The sequence below is a fragment of the Cherax quadricarinatus genome, chromosome 58 (genome assembly GCF_038502225.1).
Source record: "Cherax quadricarinatus isolate ZL_2023a chromosome 58, ASM3850222v1, whole genome shotgun sequence".
NCBI classification, from domain to species: Eukaryota; Metazoa; Arthropoda; class Malacostraca; order Decapoda; family Parastacidae; genus Cherax; species Cherax quadricarinatus.
This window is the reverse complement of record NC_091349.1, coordinates 25,465,202-25,475,201: the sequence shown is the minus strand read 5'-3', so window position 1 is coordinate 25,475,201 and position 10,000 is coordinate 25,465,202.

Here is a 10,000-nt window from a genome sequence, read left to right as displayed (position 1 = left end):
GAACATCTAACCTTACAGGATGCTGATGTGTATAAAGCTGCTATGTCATTTCCACAGGGTTCAGCAGGAGGTTTCACCGGTTTAAGGCCTCAACACTTAAAACAAATACTCAATCCAGCACTTGGTGAGGTTTCACAGAGGCTGCTGTCTGAACTCACCAAATTTTCCAACCTGTGCCTGGCTGGCGGTGTCCCAGAGGCCATCAGACCCTTTTTCTTTGGTGCCTCATTGTGTGCCCTCCGGAAAAAGGATGGCGGAATCAGGCCCATTGCAGTGGGTAACACCCTTCGGCGCCTAGTCGCCAAGGCTGCAGTAGGAAGGGTGAGTCAAGAGGCTGCAGCAATGCTGAAACCAACTCAGCTCGGTTTCGGCGTTCAACAGGGCTGCGAAGCAGCTGCCCACGCAGCACGAGTATATATCAAAAACATGTCCTATGAAAAAGCCTTGGTCAAATTGGACTTTGCCAATGCTTTCAACTCAGTCAGAAGGGATGCTGCTCTCCAAGCAGTTTATAGAAACTTCCCTTCCCTTTATCCCTTCATAGAATCGTGTTATAGTGTGACTTCCAAACTATTGTTTGGGGACCATGAAATTGAATCGTGTGAGGGCGTGCAACAGGGGGACCCTCTCGCCCCCTTTCTATTTTGTTTGGTCATCAAGGAAGTCACGGAGGCACTCTCCAGCGAGCTCAATATCTGGTTCCTGGACGACGGTACCCTGGCTGGCACAACAGAATCTCTCCTGGAGGACATCAGTAAAATTAAAGACATGGGAGAAAGCCTGGGCCTTTCTTTAAACCCCACCAAATGTGAAATAGTTTCTACCAATCAACAGTGATCCAGAATATTAGTACCGTTTTACCAGGAGCACGAGCCATTGATCCAGCCAATAGCACTCTCCTCGGTGCTCCTCTTGGGTCCAATGCCATCGATTTGGTCCTAGGAAAAAAAGTCTCAGACCTCCGGACGATGGAAAGCAGGATGAAAGACATTGACACACACGATGCCTTCTACCTACTCACCAGGTGCCTGTCAACCCCAAAACTTACCTATTTTCTGAGATGCTCCCCAGCCTTCAGCAGTCCAAAACTCAAGGAATATGACTCTCTCCTGAAGGCCATGCTAGAGAGTGTATTGAATCTTTCCCTTGACGATGGACAGTGGTTGCAAGCCTCACTTCCGGTCAGGCTTGGAGGGCTAGGAGTACGCAGATCCTCCCAGATTGCTCTACCAGCTTTCCTATCCTCTTCCATTGCATCAAACGAGTTTATAAGACAAATTCTTCCTGACACCTCAGTGACTCAGCAGAATAGAAGACCCTAGCTTCATGTCAGTGCCATCACCGAATGAGAGACTCACGTGCTGCTCCAGCACCAAAGCCCTAGTGCAGCACTGGCTCACAAACAGTCAAATAGGATAGCCCAATTGCTGAAGTGCTTGCCAACATGCTCCAGGGCTGCAGCATCAGATGGGGAGATTGCCCGTCTCAGGCTGTGATGCGCACATCCTCCGGTTCCTCCAAACAGTTCCATATCGGCCAATGGAACGCGACTCGACCCCTAAGACCCTCCGTATTGCAGTGGCTCTGCCTGCTTGCTGCCCAATTCACACAGAATATGTGTTGCACGGCGAAGTGCAAGCAGACCAATGATCCTACATAGTCTTAACTTGTTCCAAACCAAGGGCTGGCATGCAAGACACAATGAGGTCAGCATGCCTCCATCAGCTAGAGCCTTGCCCTGCAGTGACCTGCAGGATCTAGTCATGTGAGCCAGTGTGATCTTGGCAAACCGCCCCGACCTTAGGATCACCATCTATCCTTGGAGAGAATGGCAAGCTCTTAGCATGGGACTATACCTGTGTGTCCACACTGGCTTTGACACCTATATCCATCACAGTGTGGGGCGGCAGGGAGGAGCTGCTGACCACAGGGAGGAGTACAAGATCAGCAAGTACAGGGACGTGCCAGCCGTGATCAATTTGTCCCAGTGGGATCAGGAGACCTTGGGATCATGGGGAAAAAAATACCACACGTTTCCTTAAAAGGTGGGTTTGAACTCATCGACACCACCAGGGACCCAAGGGCAGCCACTTTCATGTTCCAGCGCCTCCAGCGTCATATCCAGAGAAATCTTTTTTGCTGCATGCTTGGCTCACGTCAGCCTCGGAGGAGCTGGAGAAATTCATCATCTTTGATACATTATGCCATTGTATTCATGTTTATGTTTTTTTCTGTAAATGTATTTTGTTTATTAATAAATGTTTCATAGAATATAAATATAGGGGGTGGTAGGAGAAGAAAATATTCAAGCAGCTCAAGGAGAGACCTTGAGTTTTCCTGAGGTACCGTTTATTGTCTTCTCTGAGGATGAGGTCCCCATTCCAGCTATAGGGAATTGGTACTTCCTATATTTTGTTTTGAAAGTATATATATATATATATATATATATATATATATATATATATATGTATATATATATATATATATATATATGTATATATTATGCTATATATATATATATATATATTTATATATATTATATATATATATATACATATATATATATATATATATATATATATGTATCTATTATATATATACTTATATATATATATATATATATATATATATATATATATATATATATTTATATATATATATATATATATATATATATATACATATATATATATATATATATATATATATATATATATATATATATATATATATATATATATATATATATATATATATATATATATATTATATATATATATATATATATTATATATATATGTATGTATATATATATTATATATATATATATATATTATATATATATATATACATATTATATATATATATATATATATATATATATATATATATATATATATATATATATATATATATATATATATATATATATATACATATTATATATATATATATATATATATATATATATATATATATATATATATATATATATTCATATTATATATATATATATATATATATATATATATATATATATATATATATATATATATATATATATATAATAATAATATATATATATATATATATAATATGTATATATATATATATATATATATATATACATATATATATAATATGTATATATATATATATATATATATATATATAATATGTATATATATATATATATATATATATATATATATATATATATATATATATAATATGTATATATATATATATATATATATATATATATATATATATATATATATATATATATATATATATAATATGTATATATATATATATATATAATATTATATATATATATATATATATATATATATATATATATATATATATATATATATATATTATTATCACACTGGCCGATTCCCACCAAGGCAGGGTGGCCCGAAAAAGAAAAACTTTCTCCATCATTCACTCCATCACTGTCTTGCCAGAAGGGTGCTTTACACTACAGTTTTTAAACTGCAACATTAACACCCCTCCTTCAGAGTGCAGGCACTGTACTTCCCATCTCCAGGACTCAAGTCCGGCCTGCCGGTTTCCCTGAATCCCTTCATAAATGTTACTTTGCTCACACTCCAACAGCACGTCAAGTATTAAAAACCATTTGTCTCCATTCACTCCTATCAAACACGCTCATGCATGCCTCCTGGAAGTCCAAGCCCCTCGCACACAAAACCTCCTTTACCCCCTCCCTCCAACCTTTCCTAGGCCGACCCCTACCCCGCCTTCCTTCCACTACAGACTGATACACTCTTGAAGTCATTCTGTTTCGCTCCATTCTCTCTACATGTCCGAACCACCTCAACAACCCTTCCTCAGCCCTCTGGACAACAGTTTTGGTAATCCCGCACCTCCTCCTAACTTCCAAACTACGAATTCTCTGCATTATATTCACACCACACATTGCCCTCAGACATGACATCTCCACTGCCTCCAGCCTTCTCCTCGCTGCAACATTCATCACCCACGCTTCACACCCATATAAGAGCGTTGGTAAAACTATACTCTCATACATTCCCCTCTTTGCCTCCAAGGACAAAGTTCTTTGTCTCCACAGACTCCTAAGTGCACCACTCACTCTTTTTCCCTCATCAATTCTATGATTCACCTCATCTTTCATAGACCCATCCGCTGACATATCCACTCCCAAATATCTGAATACGTTCACCTCCTCCATACTCTCTCCCTCCAATCTGATATTCAATCTTTCATCACCTAATCTTTTTGTTATCCTCATAACCTTACTCTTTCCTGTATTCACCTTTAATTTTCTTCTTTTGCACACCCTACCAAATTCATCCACCAATCTCTGCAACTTCTCTTCAGAATCTCCCAAGAGCACAGTGTCATCAGCAAATAGCAGCTGTGACAACTCCCACTTTATGTGTGATTCTTTATCTTTTAACTCCACGCCTCTTGCCAAGACCCTCGCATTTACTTCTCTTACAACCCCATCTATAAATATATTAAACAACCACGGTGACATCACACATCCTTGTCTAAGGCCTACTTTTACTGGGAAATAATTTCCCTCTTTCCTACATACTCTAACTTGAGCCTCACTATCCTCATAAAAACTCTTCACGGCTTTCAGTAACCTACCTCATACACCATACACTTGCAACATCTGCCACATTGCCCCCCTATCCACCCTCTCATACGCCTTTTCCAAATCCATAAATGCCACAAAGACCTGTTTAGCCTTATCTAAATACTGTTCACTTATATGTTTCACTGTAAACACCTGGTCCACACACCCCCTACCTTTCCTAAAGCCTCCTTGTTCATTTGCTATCCTATTCTCCGTCTTACTCTTAATTCTTTCAATAATAACTCTACCATACACTTTACCAGGTATACTCAACAGACTTATCCCCCTATAATTTTTGCACTCTCTTTTATCCCCTTTGCCTTTATACAAAGGAACTATGCATGCTCTCTGCCAATCCCTAGGTACCTTACCCTCTTCCATACATTTATTAAATAAATGCACTAACCACTCCAAAACTATATCCCCACCTGCTTTTAACATTTCTATCTTTATCCCATCAATCCCGGCTGCCTTACCCCCTTTCATTTTACCTACTGCCTCATGAACTTGCCCCACACTCATATATATATATATATATATATATATATATATATATATATATATATACCTGGAGTTTACCTGGAGAGAGTTTCGGGGGTCAACGCCCCCGCGGCCCGGTATATATATATATATATATATATATATATATATATATATATATATATATATATATATATATATATATGTGTGTGTGTGTGTGTGTGTGTGTGTGTGTGTGTGTGTGTGTGTACTCACCTAATTGTGATTGTAGGGTTTGATTCATAGCTCCTGGAGTGTCAGAGAAAGTTTGTTTCAGTAGCAAGCCTTGACCCGAAAATCATTGCTATATTTTCACCTCTCACTTCCTTCATAGCCTCACAACCTCACACTCCCATCACAGCCTCACACTCACATCACAACCTCACACTCCTTTCACAACCTCACACTCCTTTCAAAACCTCACACTCCTTTCACAACCTCACACTCCCTTTACAACCTAACACACCCTTCACAACCTCACTCTCCATTCACAACCTCACTCACCTTTTACAACCTCACACTCCCTTCACAACCTCACTCTCCATACACAACCTCACACTCTTTCCTCAACCTCACTCTCCATTCACAACCTCACACTCCTTTCACAACCTCACATTCTTTCCACAACCTCACACTCCTTTCACAACCTCATGTACCCTTCTCAACCTAATTCTCACTATTCCTTTTCACTTCCCCTCCACCATCAAATTCCTCAAACAGCATTTTTACTCCAACACTCTTCGATGCTTCATTCCCTCCTCTCTCCTTTATTTCTCCCACTTTCTTGTCTATCTCTTTCCATCATTTCTTCATTCATTTCTCTAGATATTTGTTTTGCCTTATTCTTCCCTGTAACTTGCCTTCTCACCTTCCATATGCATCTCTTCCTCTGTACTTGCTCCTTCCTTTATCATTTTTTTGCAGTATGGAGGATACTTCACTATCTCCATTTACTGTCCCTTACACACTCTTCTTTACACACACACTACACACATTACTTACCCTTTCCTACTCAGAGGATCAGAGGAAAATGACTCTGCTAAGAAAGAATGGATGGAAGAGCAATGTAAATGGGTGGAACAAGTGTGGGAGAGCAAACTAAGTGAGATTTCTGTGAAAATTGAGAAGATGGAGGCAGAAATGAAAAATGGGAGTCACAAGCCGGAGCAGCAAAAGCCAGGATACGAGCAATAGAATATGAGGTAAATAGGCTGAAGCAAGTTATAGGATTATTGCCCAGAGGAGACAGAGCATCTGAATCAGGTACACCCTAAATGAACGAGGAGCCCAACGGAAAGGAGTCATGACTTTTGCTTAGGGCCTATCAGTCCTCCAAGCAGAGCCGAGGAAGGAAGGGGGAGAGCTGTTTGGAGCAGAGATAGCAGTAAAGGAGGGTGGAGCGGGAAATATGTTCCATACAGAGGCACGACCATGCCACCAATAGTTACAGGAAAATAAAAGGGAGAAAATGGCCATGTACAAATGGGACCCAGTGACACGGAGGGAAAGGCAATGGGTGGAGGAGAGGGAGAAGTCAGTGTTTATTCATGGGCTTCAGAAGAGCGAGGGGAAAACACAAAATGAAAGACGGCTGGAAGAAAAATAGGAGATTGAAAACATCAAAGTAATAGGCGAGGATGACATGACTGAGATAATAAATTTTCGGAGAATAGGGAGTACTTGAAGGGGAGAACAACTTGGCTTGTTAAGCTGATTTTCAAGATAGAAATGGTGCAAAACAGGATCTTGCAAGAGAAACCAAGGCTGAAGAAATCAACATACTAGAGGGTGTTCCTAGACCGAGACAGAAGAACAGAACAACAGCAGCTGAGGGAAAGGACACAGAAGCGAAAGGGGCTAGGAAAAGAAACAAGGACTAATTCAACTGAGGACAACTAGAGCTGGGCAGAGCAACAAACACATGCACACACAGAACCATCCCAAGAACCCCACAACCAAACATGCTATCTCAACACAAACCACAATCCATACTTATAGCCTCCACTGCACACTATGCTGTAGAATACTACAGCACACTCTCAGGTCCCCCACCCTCACAGACCTCCTAGAACACAGTGGTGGAGAGGAAACCGAAGGTATGGTACACCAACACTGTTGGAATAACAATAAGTGAGAGGAGTGGCACGAAAGAGTCAAAGAGGCATCACTGGACATCATAGCTCTTACAGAAACCAAGCTCACAGGAATGATAACAGATGCCATCTTTCCAACAGAATATCAGATCCTGAGGAGAGACAGAGGGGGTGGAGGAGTGGCACTGCTCATCAAAAACTAATGGAATTTTGATGAGCTGGAGAGAGAAGACAGAGGAGAAGCAAGAGACTACATAATAGGAACACTTCCGTCTGGAGGTCCCAGGGTGGTAATTACAGTGATGTATAACACTCCACAGAACATCAGGAGGCTAAGGCAAGAATATGATGAGAGTAATAGAGCGATGGTTGACACACTGGCTGAAGTGGCCAGAAGGGCTCATGTGAGCAGGGCAAAGCTGCTGATTATGGGTGATTTCAATCACAAGAAAATCGACTGGGAGAACCTGGAGCATCATGTGGGTACAGAAACGTGGAGGGTTATGATGATGGAGGGGGTACTGGAAAGCCTCATGTACCAACACGTAAGGGACACTACCAGAAACAGGAGAGGAGAGGATGAGCCAGCAAGACTGAACCTAATATTCACCTTGAGTAGTGCAAATGTTGAGGACATTACATATGCAAGACCCCTCGTGGCCAGAGATCACGTGGTTCAGAGCATCGAATATATAGAATTACAAGTGGAGAGGGAAGCAGGAAGGGCAGGACCAATGAAAACAAACTAAAAGAGAGAGGTCTACACAAGCATGAGGAATTTCCAGCACTGGGTTCAGTGGCACAGAGACCTGGCAGGGAAGTCAATAATCGAGATGATGGAATAGGTGACAAAGATATGCAAGAAAGCTGAGGAAGGGTATGGGAGACAGCAAATGTAGTCTTGGTTTCTAAGAAAAAGGAGACACACAAGAATCATTAAACTACAGACCAGTGTTACTGACATGTATAGTATGCAAAGCCATGGAAAAGATTATCAGGAGGAGAGTGGTGGAGCACCTACAAAAGACAACGACAGCCAGCACGGTTTCGGGGACGGGAAATCCTGCGTCACAAATCTACAAACGGTTAGTGTAAAAACTGGAGGACAAGGCAAGGGTAACAAGGATCAGGGAATACCGGTCAGGAAGACAACAGCGAGTCATGGTACGTGGCGAGGTGTCAGAGTGGACGCCTGTGACGAGCGAGGTTCCACAGGGGTCAGTCCTAGGACCAGTGCTGTTCCTGGTATTTTGTGAATTTATGACAGTTGGAATAGATTCAGACGTGTTACTGTTTGCAGATGATGTGAAGTTGATGAGAAGATTTCAACTGGACGAGGACGCGGCAGAACCACAAAGGGATCTGGACAGGCTGCAGGACTGGTGCAGAAACTGGATCCTGGTGTTCAACCCCCCAAATGCAAAGTCATGAAGATTGGGGAAGGGCAAAGTAGACCGCAGACGGCGTACAGTCTAGGGGGTCAGAAACTACAAACCTAACTCAAGGAAAAGAATCTTGGGGTGATCATAACACGGAGCACAGCTCCTGAGGCGCCTGTATGCTGCAATATACGGGCGACTAGCAGACCTAACAAACAGCATTCCGACATCTTAAGAAATCATTCAGGACACTGCACACAGTGTACGTTAGGTCCATATTAGAGTATGCAGCACCAATTTGGAACCCACACCTAGACAAGCAGGTAAGGGAACTAGGGAAAGTGCAAAGATTCGCAACGAGACTAGTCCCGGAGTTAAGGGGTATGTCTTGCGAGAAGAGGTTAAAGGAAATCGACCTGACTACACTGGAGAACATGAGAGATAGGTGGGATATGAGAACATATAAAATACTGAGAGGAATCGAGTAGGTGGACAGAGACAGGATGTTCCAGAGATGGGACACAGCAACAAGTGGTCACAGTTGGAAGTTGAAGACTCAGAAGAATCACAGGGATGTTAGGAAGTATTTCTTCAGTCACAGTGTTGTCAGGATGTGGAGTAATCTGGGAAGTGATGTAGTGGATACAGGATCCAGCCATAGCTTGAAGAAGAGGTATGATAAAGCTCATGGAGCAGGAAGATTGACCTAGTAGCGATCAGTGAAGAGGCGGGGCCAGGAGCTATGACTCGACCCCTGCAACTACAGTTAGGTGAGCAATTAGGTGAGTACACTTTTCCTTACTCACTCTTCCTTACGCTTTCTTACACACACTTCCTTACACACACTTCCTTACACACTCTCCCTTACACACTCTTCCTTACAAAAAGTAACTCAATCCCTGACACAATTTTCTCTCCCTTCCTCATTTTTCTCTGCCTCACACCCTCTCTCACCCTCTTCTCACCCTCACACCCTCTTCTCACCCTCACACCCTCTTCTCACCCTCACACCCTCTATACACTCTCACACCTCACCCTCACACCCTCTTTACACCCTCAAAACATATTCCCACCCTCACGTTTTCCTCATTCTCACACCTTCTCTCAGAGTTCCCTGAAATCTTCCTCTCTCGCTCTCTTAAAAATCAAATTCCCTTCCACACCTGACTTTTTGTATTCATCTATAATTCCTTCCATTTCCTGGTAACTATTTTTTTTCTGTTTACAAGTTTATTTTCATATAGAAGTGTTATTCTCTCACAGTTGTATTTGCTTGTGCATGTGTTTGGAAGCCATCAATCAGAGTTAAAGTTGAAGCTGGAAGAGTATTCCCATGTTGCCCTGAGATGTACTGACCCACAACACCGCCCCAACAC